Source organism: Drosophila gunungcola, chromosome 3R (assembly GCF_025200985.1).
Source record: "Drosophila gunungcola strain Sukarami chromosome 3R, Dgunungcola_SK_2, whole genome shotgun sequence".
NCBI lineage: Eukaryota > Metazoa > Arthropoda > Insecta > Diptera > Drosophilidae > Drosophila > Drosophila gunungcola.
This window is the reverse complement of record NC_069139.1, coordinates 5503531-5520360: the sequence shown is the minus strand read 5'-3', so window position 1 is coordinate 5520360 and position 16830 is coordinate 5503531. Positions and strand designations below refer to the sequence as shown.

The following is a 16830-nucleotide window of genomic DNA, read 5'->3' as shown; positions in this document are numbered from 1 at the left end:
CCTTAGATGAAATATAAAATAATTATGTAGCTGACCAATCTATACGGTAGACAAATTCATAGCACATTTATTTAGAATTTAATTTGTAACTCAAAAATAAAATGCTCATATCAGCAATGGTGATGGGCCTAAAAAAATGGGATAAGTTTATTTTATTAGTGTGAGGGTGGTAATAAAATGGTTCGGGCTTTAATATTTTTGAGTCAGCTCAGAGTGATTACAACCTATGAAATTCCTTAGTTTTGATTGATTTAAATCAAGTTTTAATAACTTATAGTAAAAGATTTATTTTGGCCTAATTAAAGTTGCGAAAGCTTATAACCCTGGGATCACCTTGAACCTTTGTAGCTGTTACTTCAGCAAAACACGCAGACCTATTCGTAAGCATTGTCCTTAACCAAATATGCATTATGCCAAGTCTATATAGAAATTTATTAAAAACTTATATAAAATAAACAGTTTAAAGTAAGGAAAGTTTATTAAGTACAAGGTCAAACATGACGGAAACTAAAATCTTACAATTTTTTCTAACATTGAACCTATTTTTTCGCTGCTGGGGATATCTTACAAGTTCTTTTCCCTGCGGCGCACTATAAAGGCCCAATAGGGATAATGGGTGTGTCCAAAGAAGATCCCTCAATCCCTAATCCCCTTCCTATGTGCCCCATACAATGCTTTCAAAGGCTCAAAGCGAACTTAATTATGCGGCGGCACGAGCTCCACGCATGTCCATTGCCGCTTCGACACAGGGAAAAAACGTAGTAATCTTTTTAGCGTTCGCCGCTGCCACTGAAAAGGCAATTCTACGGCTCCACTGGAGAGCGAGCAAATATGTTGCTACAAAAGAAAATTGCAGAGTACATTTTACACTTCACTGCACACAAGTTGTGCTTATGAGTTTTCTCTGCTCTGGCTTAAAGGGTACTTGATTTTCTTCTAAGTTCTACAGGCAAAGCTACTTTTAACTAGTAAAATATTAAGTCTTTTAAAGAGGCACAACCAAAATGAGTTAAATTAATGTTTTATTAAATATTTCGCTAGCGATTGTTATCTGACCTATGTTGTGTTGTATTTTCATTCCTGAAATCAAAATTTTGATAAGGCTGACAACCTGTAAGTTTCACCTTCCCAATGTGTTTCAGTTACAATTTAGGTAACATGTTACATTTTTGTAAGTCTCAAGGGTGTTTGGCACTTCGGTCCCGAATTCAGTTTGCTTGGCTGTTGGTGTAAGTTTTCTTTTTTGAAATTTTAAGTTTGGCGCATGCTTCATGCGGAGCAAAAGAAAGCTCCTTCTGAAGGCAGTGGACAACGAAACCGTTTGATGGCATCTAATGCAGTTTTTCCCATGATGTGTGGCTATGTGCACGCACTCAACAATATTAGCAATTTATGCGCTGGAGCGTGTCCTGGCTGTAGGAAGGATGATGGACGACAGGCGGGCCAGGATGTGGGAGTTTTTCACATAATATTTTCAATTTTGACGGACTCCGACATCACCTGCATAGTTATTGTTTGAGAAGGCCGCCCGCGTGCATAAAATTTATGAAATCCTATTTTTGTGTCCATCACTCCCGTCCCACAGTTCAATCCAGAAAACCAGAACTCTGTCAATTTCCCTTACTCTGAATACGACATATTTAATTTTTTTGTGTGCCAGGTTTACTTTCTTATTTATTTTGTTCTTTTTTCCCATCGCTGTGTGCGATGTGGCTCTTTTTGGGGATTTATTTTTCATTTTTGTGAAATTTTTATAAAGCTCCAAATGGGCTACAATTTAATTTCTGGTCACGTTTTGGGCGATTTTGAAATAGCAACAGTTACAGCAACAGCAACAGCAACAACAGAAAGTAAGGTTGAAAAATTCATTCAATATCTCACGCTGTCATATTGCATAATTTAAGGCGCCCAAACATGGTCACGTTTATTATCATGTATATATATATATATATGTATATATATATGTGTTTATTTCTGTCTAACCTATCCCAAATCCATGGCAAGCATGAAGATCATATCAGGTGAAGTCAATTACTGATACTGTCACGGTTTTCCTGGCGCCAAGCAAATTATCTACGCCACGACAACGTTTTCAAATTGGCATTCACATGCGGCTTACCATGGAATATTGAAATAAAATCATGTGATAAATCAATAACAAATTAGCTAATAGCCAAACAACATTGCTAAGTCTAGTACACAATATAAGGGTTTTGCTATATTTTCAAATTATTCTGATGCATTTGTGGTCGATGATTACCAATTACTAAATTTTAGGCTTTACATTTGGGTTAATTGAAAAATAATTAAATATTAAAAAAAATTTAATTTGAGTGTCACCAAAACAGGTTGTGTTTTTCCTGATTTTTCGTAACAAAATTTTAATAGCCTGATTTAAATTTTTGATATGGTTGCTATTTAAAATTGAGAGAAAAACCAAACAACATTAATTTTAATGCAGTTTTTAAAAAGTGGTATCTGTGGGCAGCCTCTTCTACTAACAATATATTATGTTATTTCATTACATTTTTTTTTATTTAGCTATTTGCTATTGTTTTATAGCTTTAAAAAGTTTATCTTTTACCAAGAGAAAAAGCTTGCAGTTTATTTGTCAAAGGTTAAGTCTCATTTCAATAAATCAATTATCCACTTACTTCATCATCACTTCGATTCCTGTTTTATTACCTTAAAATTCAATTGTACGACCATGAACAGCCGAATGGCTATCAACATAAACATTTTTGTCATTTATGGGCAAATATGAATTTGCATTTTCCATGCAAAATGCATCGTGACCGGCAGAGCGAAAGGAGAAATGGCAAAAAATCGTATCATTTTTCGGCCTTTCACCCGCTCACAATGCTTTCAGCCATCCAGTCAGCCAGCGGTTGTTAAGTCCACTTATCAAAACGTGCAAATAACTCAACTCCCGGGATAGGGACAAACACGTGATGGCGATGGTTCAGGGGGTGATGGCGATGGTGATGGTGATGGTGATGGCAACTGGTGCCATGATGACCCAGTGGAGCGTGTTCAATGGCCAATTGGCAAAAAACCGATGGCATTGTTTCAGAAAAGCAGAGGAAAAAATACTATAGTATGTGACCCAATCGCTGGACAAACTGGGGGCAGTGCATTATTGTTGGCCGCACACTGGATGATCTGTTTTTTCAATTAGCTGCCATTAAATTGAATTCAAATATTGAAACAATATGTTGCCATTCCTCGAGCTGGGGATTTTAGTTTCGGCTTAGCGCCAATCTAAGCCCCCCCTGCAACCCCCAAATGCCCATGATCTAACGTGATTTATTGATTTTGAGAGCAGTTTTTCTTGTCAAAAGTTGACTGCGGCTCATACGCTGGAGTGTCCACGGAAAAATGCTAAAATACTAAAAATTGGCCACGCGAAAATTGCCCAAAAATCGTTTCGAGTTTCATTTAGTTTTCGCATCAAAGAATCCTGCTCATTGGTGTTGGGTGAATGTGTGAAAATCCACACGAATCCATGTGGAGAATCCTTTTCAATAGCAAACTCTAAATGGAGACTAAAAGCCTCTAAATTAGTTTTTCCAGCATTATTACTCATACGCAGTGGGGCCGCAGCGATACTTTTATGGCCTTGCATTAGGCAAATGGTACGGCATTCCATGAATGTGGAACAAAATGAAAGACCTGCCCCAGTTCCGATTTTGCGGCAAGACAACATTTCTTAATGGGTTTCATTTTTTTTGGGTTGCTGCTATTTTGAGCTATGATTGTCGATAATTTAACGTTGGCTTATTGATTTCTTATAGCAGGCCATTAATAGTGGATTTCACTGGCCAACTAATAGCATTCATATTCGAAACGATTTGTCAAGGCGGCGACATGGGATGTTTGCCTTTATCTGGATAATTGTGACAGTAATGCGAGCGATAGTCGGGAATCTATATAAAAGTAATGCGTTGCAATCAGTAAAACTTATTAAATGCGAAGGAGGAGCGTGGGGGATATAGTATAGGGTGGTCGTAAGCAGGGCTTAGGCCCTAAGTAGGTTGCTGAGCCTCACACAAAGCGGCCACAAAGACGCGCAAAGATAAGCGAGGGGATTTCATTTGCTCATTACTCAACAGCTTACACGGAGCGGCGGGGAGTGTGGCGAGTGTGGGTGTGAGCCTTTCTGGCTAAAAAGGAAGTAATAAGAGTGCGGCTGCGAGCACATAAGAAATGCATGTGCACATAATTCATTTTTTATGCCACATTACAGTAGCAACAAAAATGATGGCTGCCTAAAAGACGCAACTACACCTGCACATATACCAACACAACCGCCGACCGCAGGACTTACACTCACATGTGAGCAAAAAACTTGTGAGAAGAACATTTAGATGTGCTGTGTGTGTGTCTGAGTGTGTGTGTGTGTATTTAAGGCGGTGAAATTTGCGCTTGTCATCGTCTGTAGCTCTGGCAGCGGAAACGGAAGCGACATCCAAGTTTATGTTAAAGTTTGATGCAAAACCCCCAAACTCGCACATACTTACACTTGACTCGTAAATTGGCAAACATTTTAGAGCTAGCTATTATTTTTGTTATTTTGTATACAAGCTTTCTTTTAACTATGGCACCTTTTTATAAATTTTTAAAGTGGAATTTCAAAGTCGATGTCAAAAGATTAAGTAATTTTACATTTTGTTTTTTTTTTTGTCTTATTAGGAAAAACCTTTGTTTATCCAAACTTTGTTTGACAAAGGTTAGAATGCTTTTTCCCCCAAACATTTTATATCACTTATTTACTCAATTAAAATTGCTAATATTTTTTTTTACAAATACACTTTAATTTCGGGCTTAGGTAAAGGAAATTCTCATATAAATTCACTTCCTGAAAATGATTTCTTTGAGTGTAAGTAGCTCGATATATGTGCTTGGAAAAGTTTCGCTCCGTTCTCTCCTCATGTTGACTTTTGTGGCTCCTGTAAGTGTTGAGACCTGCGGTGGTGTCCCTTGCATGTCGGTGCGTGTGTGGCGCTGTGTGTGCGAGTGTGTGTGTGTGTGTGCTGCAGGTGGAAAGGAAATTAAATCAGCCTCGTGTGGCATGCACATCATTAGTATGTATAGAGGAGCTCCTCGGGACAGGCTCGATGATTATGATTGCTGCTGCTGGAGGTGCGGTCGGTATAAGACTGCGACGACACCTTTCTTACCGCCAGTGCAAATTGAGTTTGCATTAGAGTGGCTTGATTAGTCGTTGCATACCAAATTGGCTTCTGTATGGATTCCCTTGGATTCCCCCCACCCTTTTCCAGCCAGCTGACCAAACAGCAAATGTCAAGCAAAAGCTCTTTCATTGGCATCCAGATGGGAAGCTCCTTGCCTGTTTGTTTGCCAGCTCAAAGCGTTGAAAGTGGACAGGACCTGCTTGTCCCAGTGCTTGTCCTCGTCCAGCTGGTCTATTTGCACACTGATGCATTTGTCGCTTAAGCTCCTCCTTATGACATTTATTTTTATTGACTGCACTGCAGGCAAAGACAGCAAACGCAACTCCATGGAGTGCCGTTGCCCCAACTCTAAACTGTTTGTCAGTGGAGCCCGTAAGAGGCTTGGCTGCCGGCTTTAAAGCCAGCTGCCACCCGACGGCTAGGTCATTGTGCTCTGCCAAAGACGGTTCTGTATCTTTACACTGAGAGAAACCCAGGGCAATGGCTGTTTTCTGTTGCAGTGTCTACAATGTCTACGATTTCAAGTGGTGCATTAAAATAATACCCATTTCCTTTTGCTATATCTACAATACTGTATTTTATTATTTTAGGAGCCTAAAAAAAAGGTTGTGCTTACCTAATATTTAAGAACTTGTTTGCAAAATAAAAACAAAACTAAACTAAAGAAGAGCAATGATATCGATTATTTTAATGTCAAAGGAAAAAATGATTATTTTATGTGAACCGGTTAAACAAAAATTTCTCTGGGAACATTGGTTAAACTAGACGACAATTTTACAATGAGCTTTAATGAAACCACTGAAAACTAGAAATATTTGCTCTCTGTATGATCCGGTGTATCCTATCAGTGCTCGTGATATGAGAAATGTTCGTATTTGTGCTGCAAATTCATAATTCAGTGGCAGAGACACAGGAGTGCGTGCCTTCTTCCTCTTTCGCTTCGCTGTGTCCCCCTTTGTATCCTGGTTATTTATGCATTTAACGAGCCAAAGGAGCTCGGCTATCGGAAATGAGTTGAACTTATTGCCAGGTGTACGGGAATGCCGGAGCTCGCCTCTTTTTCATATTTTTGTTGTATTCCACTGCCTTTACCTGCTCGGTGTGCATACCTTTTGTTGTTTAATTAGAAAAGTGTTTCGTGTAAACTCTGGACTGGCAGCTTCAAATAGATACAACAATATCAGGATATTCGACAACAACAGAGGCAAGGAGTAATTTCATTTTTGTTGACAAACTCGAGGCTTTTGTGGCCAGCCACTAAGACGACCATGCCCACAATTGCCACGCCCACTGTCAGCTATCAATGAAAATGCAGGCGGCCAGGCAGGAGGCGCTCCTTTTGTTGTTATTGTTATTGTTATTGTTTCTGGCTCTGCTGCTGTTGTTGTTGTTGTTGTGGCTCAGTTTTAATATCATTTTCGTTCCACTCCAGTTGGCATTTTAATTTAAGTATCATTTTCAATTTAAGACTTTGACTTGCCGGGGCACTTGCATTGCGGCTGCATCATGGTCGTAACCCTCTCCCCCTCCCAGCTCCCTTTGTTCTTGGATTTTCCTTCCCTTTTGGGAAATCTCCATCCCCATCTCCATTACCCATTTTGTCCCAGTTGTTTTGTATTTTCGCGCTTTCACGCTTGCCTTTGTCTGCCTCTGTTTTTGCCGCTTCGCAGCCATTTGGCGGCCATTTTAAATTTATTATTTGTATTTGCCGTTGTGGTCGTTCCAAACGCTTTGTTGTGGTACACGCCCATAATCCAGCACCAGCACTAGCCCCGCCCCCTTTTCCGTGGCCTTCTTGAGCTTGCATTTTCAATTAGAAAAACTTTGCATAGCAAATGCCTGACAATAATTGCACTTGTCGGCGAGGGCGGTCGACGGAGGGGGGGCGTGGCTCTTGTGTTTTGCATAATCAGTTAACGAGGCAACGATTCTTGTTGTAATTTCTTTGATGTAATTTATTGGCAGATTTTTAATTAAAACTTAGGCACGGCTCAAAGGCATGGAAGGCCAGGCACTGAGTCATAAATTTGCATTATTGATAAAGCAGAGCAGAGCCGAGCCGAATTATCCCCACAGCAAGGAGAGAGTCCTCGTCGATTGATTAATGGGCGGATAGCGGTCGGGATCCATGTGTCAACTGCTTACCTTAAATTATGGCTATCCTTAACCCAGAATCAACAGCAGGTGTATGTGAAATTCCTGTCAACCCGAAATGACCCTTCCTTTAGCCTGTTCATTTCAACAGTTGTTTCTTATGGGTCGCTTACTAAAAAGGCCTAAGCGTGTTCCGGTTTCATAAATCGCAAGCATATATTGTTTTTATTTTAAATTAAGGGCCTATTTATAGTGAAATATATTTATCAAAATTAATCAAATTAAAAAATAAACAAAAGTCGACTATTTAAAAATAAAACGTACGCAGTATTTATATTTAAAGCCCCAACTTGGCAAGCTATATAAAAAGTTAATAGAAACAGATATTTGTTTTTAATTTAAACTTACATACTTAAGTTTATTATTATTATAAAATTACCTATAAATTTACTTAAGTTTATTATTTTTTTTAATTTCTTAATTTTTGAGTTTATTTAATTTATTTTGTTATACATTTCAAAATTAATCTAAAGTTGAGACCTTAAATCTTAAATTGGTTTTAGAATTTACATTTAAAGGCCCAACTTGGAGGCAAACTTTGTAAAAGAATAAATAGAATATCAAAATAGGTGGAAGTAAACATATTTGGCGAATCGGTTCAACTGGTTTTAAAATTTTCAACACTCCATAGTATGTGATGAAATCGCAAAAGTTGGCGAAAACTGTAGCAGGATGTTGAACTTTTTGTAAGGTGCTCACTGATCTGTGTCATTTCCCTTTGAGTTTTCTCCACAGTTGCGCTCCATTTCAGGTGACATCCCCCGGGCGATTTCCACGCCCCAACCATACTTAGCTATATGACTGTGAGTCAGTGGAGCATGAGGAATATATGCCACAAATCATTACCAGCTGAGTCCTAGAAAGGTAAGGCAATATCTCCTCAGATGTCCCTCTTTCTTGTGTTTGTATTAGTGCTTGTTGTGCTTGTGTGTGTGTGTGTGTGGGGGGCAATTTGCATTGGATTTTATGCTAAACTTGTGGCAAATTTTCGGACCATCAACAAAGCATCAGTGGCTGCTGCTTCGCCTTGGCAGAATGCATCAAAAACTCAGCGATGGCAGCAGCGACAGCCAGTGTAAAATGCGAGAAACAGCCACAGCAATAACGACCACGAGGCATTTGGCGAAAAATGCAACTGCTACAAATTATGTGAATTATGCGTTCGGCTGCCGCATGCGTTTGCATAAATTTCGCCACAGCCAGCATAGCTATAGCTCCGGGCGTACTGCAGCAGCGGGAAATGCTGGGAAAGAGGGGGGGATGGAGGGACAGGCGGTGGAGTGGCGACTAGGATGCAACATTCGTGGCGCGCTTGCCACATATCTTGTCTAACAAATTGCATTCGAGTGTTTAACATGCGCCCAACAGGCGTTGATGTTGATGTACGAAGGATGCGAAGGACTTTTCCATGTTTTCACCCGGCGACGTTGCCGTTTCGTGGTGGCAAGTGTTACACTGTTACCGCAGCTGCCGCTACAAGCTGTATATCTCCCTGTGCCCAGTGTGCGTGTGTCATAATTTACTTTGAAGTGGCATTTATGGTCGCCTGTGGACGTTCGATGCCAAAGTAGCGGCAGCATCAGCATCCGCATCCGCATCAGCACCAGTAAAAAATTGCAAACTATTGCAGCAAAATTTAAATTGCCACAAACGAAATCAAATCAAATGCGGCAAATACGAACACACACACACAAACACACACACATCGCAAGTACAAACAAATACACCACAATTGCATGCATAATTGCATCAAATGGCCAAAAATTTGATTTGAAAATGTTGCTGCATACTTTCGTGCGCCAGTCGTTCAGCTGCTGTGGCCAGTCGAAAGTCACACGCAAACATCAAACAGTCCCAAATTGTGCAAATTTAATATGCAATAACAAACACGCACACAAGCACGCCCTCACACAAAAACACACACACACAAACACACACGCAGAGAGAAAGAACAGCGCCAAAAAACACAAACACATTTGCACGCATCTGAATTTAATTAAAATTCGCAGTTATTGGCCAAAAGTATCGAAGCACCATTTTTTTTTTTTGCCTCTCTGGCGATTGTAATTAAATTAGGCTAGCAGGGCCACACTGACACACATTCACACCGGGACAAAGATACATTTACAGACACATGGATACATAAATGACCACCCATACACAAACAACCCGCTGGGCCACTGATTGCATAAACATAACAGACGATTTGATTACAAATCTAAATTAGTCGCCCAACCAAACTTATGAATTAACCAATTAACAAGTGTTTTTGGTATACAACATTTAGGTATAACAACTGCATGGTAATTAAAAGTTTTATGGTCGATAATAAAACCATTATTACCAATATCAATAGTATAAGTATTATAAAAAGTTAAAGTTTCCGAATAGTCTACTACTTTGTATTGAAAGCTTTGGCGCATTTTATTTAATTTGAATCAATGGGTTGAACTTAACTTAAATTTCTATATATATAAATAAAGCGTGACACCCCATATGTCCGGAATCGATGGGGTTTCGTTCAAATTTCAATAGATTTGGGGAGGGCTTAGCTTTTTGGTGCGTCAAGTGTAAATAATTATAAGCCGAAAATCGGCCACCAACTGTCAGCGGTTCTGTCCACTTGCATTTAAATTATGCCTACAGTTGAATAAACTTCACAATGTATACCAATATTTATGTGTTTGACTCGTACATTTATTTATAAATGATATGTTTACACTAATCAAATGCAGAATGACCGTGATGCGTTATGGAATTGGATCAACTTAATTATAGAGGAACTCGCTGTCGCTCTAAATCTCTATCGCTTAAATCAGACCAATATAAATAAAAATATGCATGTTCATTCGACTAGTGAACCAAAATGGAAACATTTTGCCAACATTCAGTCCTGGCAAATATTTACTTTTCCAAATAATAATTATTTAACATTTGATGCCTACTTGCGTTTTAATCGGCTTAAATTAGATTTAGTTTCCGTACGTTTTTTTCTCTCTGCGGTTCTAATTTCGTGGTACATTTGAGGCTGTCTGAAATTTTCTCATTTTGTTTCAAGCACTTCAAACAAATCTAGGCCTAGTCGACAAAGTGTCTCTTGGCAAAATGTTGACAAATTTTAATTACTTTTTAGCAGCTGCTTTCTCTCAGTTGGTGTTGCAATTAAGAGTGGAATTCTTTTTCATTATTGCTGTTTGCCCAAAAACAGGCAAATATTAATAAAACCAACCCGCACACATACCGCTCCCACTCACCCGTTGCGTTCTTCGGCATTTGCAGCTTGGCAGCAGGCAGCAGGCAACACGCATACGCCATGTTGGCCGTCAGTTTGTGTCATGTAAGTGTTACTAGCCGACTCTGCTGCGAGCCTGGCTCTGGTTTCTGGCCTAAGACAAGGCATTCTGTGGAGGCCTGTCTTTTTCTAAAAGCGGTTTTCAAGCTGAGAATTCTAAGTTGCTGTTGTTAGCGAAATCAATTAGAGCTACTACTTCAGATAGACAAATTTGCTTAGAATTTAATTTGAGCTTAATATTTTAAATAACATTTACAAAGGTATATAAAACACTCCAACGCAACAGTAGAAAATTTTGTTTAGTTTTTGTAAAATAACATAAAAAAAAATAAATGGGATTTCATATTTTTGCTTAAAGTCCTGATACAGAATGTATTTGTATACGTCCTTACTTTAAGCAAAAAAAAAATGGAATTTTTTTGTCAAAACAATACAAAACATGGACCAATTAAAAATCTTTTATTAATTTAAATCAATTGTCTTTTGAAATTTGTTCTTTTTATTGAAAAAATTATGAAATGTAAGTCTCTAGAGCCTGTTGCAAAGAAAATCTTGTGAGGATCACAATAGATAAACAAAATTGTCTGAACAAGGCGTACTTTGCAGAAAGAGTTAACATTTTCTATTGCCAAAGTTAAAAAACAGAACCAAAGGACGTATTTGTGCATTCTGAAACTTTTTCTAGCAACAGCCATATTTTTAATGAACTACACGTTTGTGTGCTTGGGTTAATTTCTCAAGCCTGACAAATCGAGTCTCGAGCCTTGTTCTTCTGCCTTATAGAGTGCTGTGCTCTTGGCAGTGGAGAATCCTTTGGTCTTGTGCCTGGCCTCGAGTACTGCTTGTGTGACAATTGTCATCCTGTCACTTGACTTCCACTATTGCCCTAAGATGGGCTATTCAACACGCAGTGCATTGTAAACAAAGAAAAAACCGAAATGAGCAGCCAAATAGAAGCCAACCAAGTTGTGGAAATTTTTTAATTAAAAAATTGCAAACGACATTATGCAGAATGTTGATGGTGGTGGTGGTGGTGGTAGTTGAGTGTTCCCGATGGCGCTTATTCACTACTCCTTCGTCGCTTCGGTGGCTCCTTCAGCTCCTGCAGCTCCTGGCTTCGTCCTGCCAAGGCGAATCACAGTCAATGCCATTGAGAGACATAGGAAACAAAGCGCACTTGACAACCGACTGGCAAAGGAGAAGCTGTGGCATATTTGGCATCAGCGAAACTGCAGCCGTTCTGGGTAATGAAAATGTCAGCACGGCTTAGTGCCAGTGCTGAAATTTTTTTTTATGGGTATTTATTAAAATTGACGTATTTTATGGGCCATCATCATTATCAGCACAGCAATTATGTACGCTAGACTGCTGGGATCCGTTCATTAGTTGCTCGCAGCCGCAGGGTTTCCTTTAAGGAACGCTCCTGTGTCTGCGAAAATGTTTTGCGAGAATATTGTCTTCCCTCATGGACTAAAGAAATTACGACAAATGTGTCTTAGGTAGGTTAAAAGTAAAGAATGCATTCCTTACTTGGTATTTAATGCATTACTTCTTTATTACACATGAATTAATTAAACCTAAACATTAACTTAAAATTAATATATGCTTTTAATCAATTAGTATAGGTAAATACTTTAAAAATGATTTTAAGTTATAACTTTCTAATAGACAAAGTATTTCAACTTTTAAGAATTCAGTTTGTAGAGACAAGACTGTATATCAAATATTTTAATAAATATATGGCTTAATGTTTTTGAACAGCTTATATACTTTAAAATTTTAAATATCTGCTTGCATATATTCAATGAATAGCTTGTAGTGGAAAAACAATTTTAATCTTATTGAAAAAGTTATAAGTTTTTTATTTAAATATTTTATATTTCCATGATAAAATATATAAAAAGGTCCCAGTTTTGCCTAGCTGATTTATGAGCAGTGCGATCTGTAAGAGAAGTGGTAATAAAACTAGCAATTAAAGTGTGTCCACCACATTTGGGTTAGAAAAACGGATTGGACATGATCTCCTGGAATACCAATCTCGCCGGAAACTCAGAGTGCTTTGTTTGGAAGGACAGTTCGCGGTCGGTGACGGTGTCACCGGCAAAAGCGACTGTCTAAGCATAAGGGGCAATGGCAGCAGGCCAAAACAACGACATTGAGGTGTCGAAGTGGCGAGGCGCGGAGTTGGGCTGCGAAGGTGTGTGTTCTGCTGGAACTGAGGCAGCTACATCCATGATAAGGATGCAGGTGACGTGGCCGTAGACGGCTATCGCCAGACTAGAATCCGGAATAAAGCCTCAAATTAGCACGTGGGCTTTGCAGAATTTACTGCCAGGGGCAGTGGAACGACTATCTGAATCTGCAGCTGCTGCCGGTGCCTCAGCTGCTGTTGCTGTGTGTTGCTCTGCGGTCGCTGTAACGGGCCAACAGACCGCAACAAAAGCCACGCAACATGGCCAATCTGTGGAGTTCATAAAAGTGTCAACAACTTGCCCTGCCGCCGCCAGCCTGGATAACGAAAAAAAGAGAAAAACCCGACTCAACTGAATCCAGGACGTGGCGAAGGTCCTGCTCCTGCGTGGTGGAGGCCACGTTGCGTTGACCGCTGATAAGGCAAAACGTTCGCCCACACAAGTTGGCTAACTAACCCGCGTTCGTTAGGCAAGACAAAGTTAACTGGCAGTCACGGATCCGGCACAAGAAGGGTGTCCTGGTTTTGCCACAATACTCCATCCTCCGCCGTATTCCGCACTATTCCAAACTGTTTTGTTTTGGCCGGGCAATCAACGTGCCAGCCTCTCGCGGGGTAGACCAAACCCAAACTCAAACGCAAACCCAGACCCAAACGCTTATGCGTCTTATCAGCCCCAAACTCTACCTCTATCTACTCTGTTGTTCGGTTTCACCTTTGTTGGCCTCGTTTGTTTTGCCTTCGTGGCTGCCACCAGGTCACAGATATTTTTGCTGCACTCTCCCACTGGTAAGTAAGTTACAATGCTTTTGATTAACATGAAACTGCATACTGTACAAAAATGTACATATTTTAAAGTGGAAAAGATTTTCCCTACACTATTTGGACGCTGATAAATTTGGCTTAGCAATGAATAAACATTTTAATACAAAATATGTGTAAAATTTTGGTTGTACAAATTCTGGGAACATTTAGGAACTTTTTTTATTTCGATATTGAAAAAATGTTAATTTCGTTTTATTGCACGAACAATGTATTTTATGTTTTTTTAAAGTAGACTAACAGCCTTTTTAAGTAAGTTTGTGCAACAACGTTTTCATTTACCAATTACTTTGTTATGGTACTAAGTCCTGTATTTTGGCCATTTTTATTTAACTTTGAACGTGCTCATGGATTTTCTGGTTGATATATACGTATTTAAAAATACATTGATAGTTTCGGAACTCACTAAATGAATTTGCTTTAGAAATAATTCTTTTGATGCACTGTCACACATCTTGTCAAAGTTTTTCCTTGTAATATGTATTGATGAATGCTTTTTCTACAGGTAGGTTTTCCACCCCGCTCACTTTGCTTTAATGAATCCAAAGGAGCCACCACAAAAATATATTATCACTCCGTCTGGCTGACACATGTTGCAGCGACTTCTGTCCGCATTTTTGGGTTTGACGCAGCTTTTAGCCCCGCCATTTAGTTTCTGCAGCTAGTCTTATTTCAGATAACCTTCAGCTCAGTTAGTTAGTTAGTCCGCACCACAGGATCTGGATGGAGCGGCCACCGGATGGGGAAAGTCAAAGCCAAAGTCAGCAATGGTCAGCTGCTTGTGGCAGTTCGTTAGCCGCTTTTGTGCTGAATCTTCGTCAGGTGCAGAAACAAACTGCGAGGAAAACCAATTTTTTTATTTTTAATGAAGGGCATTGCAAGTGATGCAACTTTGGCGGAGGCAACCAATTAAGTTTCCTGCCCCATCAAAGGCCAAAGCGAATGCTTGAGTGGTAAGCAGCCGAGCAGGAAATAATGAAGGTACAGATAAGCTAATTAAAAACGGAAAGAGCAAAATATATCAGCAGCTTTAATAATTTAAGTTTGGTTAGGTACCGACTGGATTGGGTTTCCTCTGTCTGAAGGCAAACTAAAGCTGAAATTTTCATATGTAGATTTATAGCGAATGATTAGAATAATATTTACAATGCCCAAAGGTTATCCCAACACACACAAACTCAGCTGAAGTCACACGCATACAAAGTCAACTTTATGGCATACTTAATGTCCAGTCATAGGAACGGAGAATATCCAGCCTGATGGCACATTATGGCGCACGACGCCCCTCAAATTACGTATACGCAACGTTGGCCGGACAGAAAGTTGGAGTCATGGACATGCCGTGCTACTTAGTGGCCATCGACGGCAAAGTGTCCGGCCGACTTCGAGGCGCTTGTCGAGCTCACAATTTAATTTATAACCCAATATCTGTACAATTGCACACTTTGATCGCAGTCAGCGATTAGATTTCCGAGTTGACATAACATTTGCCATTGGGTAAGGGGTATATGGGTCTATTAAAGCGTTAGTTTGGTAAGTAGTGACTTATATAAGCTTTTATGCTTTTTATTTTTTGATTTTATATTTATAAAAAAACATTGAGGATTTAATTTAAAAGTTTAATATACATATTTTTTTAACAAAAAAAGAGGGATTAACGAATTAGTTATTTTAACAGTCTATCGAACATATAAATTAAAAAATACCAACAAAATTCTCTTTATTTAATTTAAATGACAACAGAAAAATGAATTTTAGGTAAACTAATATTCTAAGTCTGATAATAATTTGTTTAATAGTAACGAAATTTGCAGTTAAGCATTTTTTTGCTGTGAATAATTATTTAAAAGGGTTTTACCTCAAAATAGGTTTTACCTGAGTATTCAGTAGATTAATTATTGTGACCTTCTTATGCTTTTGATTTACTGGATAAAATTTCCTTAAACATGCTTTTTCTACTCCCTATATAGAGTATTCAAGTGGCTTTGTCTTAAAGTTAGCCTTCTCTACTTGCCAGTGGGCAAGGGTCAATGGCTACATGTGCTTTCCGGGGATATTATCATATGGCATACTCATATTTGAGCCGGACAAACCCCTATCAGACACACGTAATATGTAGCTATCTGGTTCCACTTCCACATCCAGCTGCTGCTGCTTCCTTAGCTGGTGTAATAAAGTGTTGCGGAAGTTGGACATATTGGTTTTTAATATTGAGTTACTTGTTTGTCTGGACCACTTTTGAGTGGAGCTAAGCAAGCAGGCCAGCTTCAGCTCCAGCTCGTTAGGCAGCGGATCCGATGGCGATGGACCGAAAGAGAGGCCACCAATCATACGCGAAAATGGATTCTGTTTACTCTCGTTAAAATCGCCCCGCCTGAGTCAGCTCGGCTTACCGAATAAATTTCCACATTCCCTGACCAATTTTAAAACAACAAGCGACTGGGTGACCCCTCTTTCCACCTCCTTTTTCCTTTCGAAGAGCCGCTGTCGCCATGGCCGCCCCAAATTGGCGCCATTTATTTACTTGTTTGTTTCAACTTCCGTTCATTGCCACGCCGCAAAAAGTGTAAGCTATGGTGCATACCTCAAACGATCTGGCCCGCTTTCCCAGTTTTGCCCAGTTTTCCGCAGTTTTCCCGGCCCCTTCCCTTCGCTTCGCGCATTTCCGCTGCCATTAGCCGACAAACTTCATTTGTCATCTCATTTTTCTGCTCGCTCGACAGTTTTCTTCCCTTTTTGCGCAGTGAAAATTTATGTAAACGGACATTCTCATTCTCATTCGCCGGACACAGAATCCGGCAAGGATTCCGATTCCGATTCGGATTCCGATTCGGATTCGGACTGGGACTCAGACCCGCTGCGGTTATGATGACATAAAAGGCGCTGCTGATAAAACGTAAAGGCAAACAAGGCAATCGCCATCGCAATCGCAATCGCGCTCCAACACGAAAACAATTCTCCCCCTACGATTGTGATCTGGTTGGTGTTGGTGATGGTGTGTGGGAGTTGTGCCGGAAGGGGAACTCGCAATGGTGCAGCGGAAATAACATGCCGTGATTTAAGACTTCATTTTGCCGGCCCCTGGGAAACCCTTGAACCCTTGAGCAGCCGGCTCTTTAATAATTTCCAAACAGAAAGATTGTCGCTGTTCATTTGGGCGCTCCTTTAAATAATTG

The 16830-nt window shown here is 39.6% G+C and overlaps 1 protein-coding gene across 1 annotated transcript in view; it reads left to right on the top strand.

The window, feature by feature from the left end:
- Positions 1–16830, top strand: part of LOC128266672 (uncharacterized) — a 77422-nt gene that overhangs the window by 19724 nt on the left and 40868 nt on the right. The gene's annotated exons all lie outside the window — the stretch shown is intronic.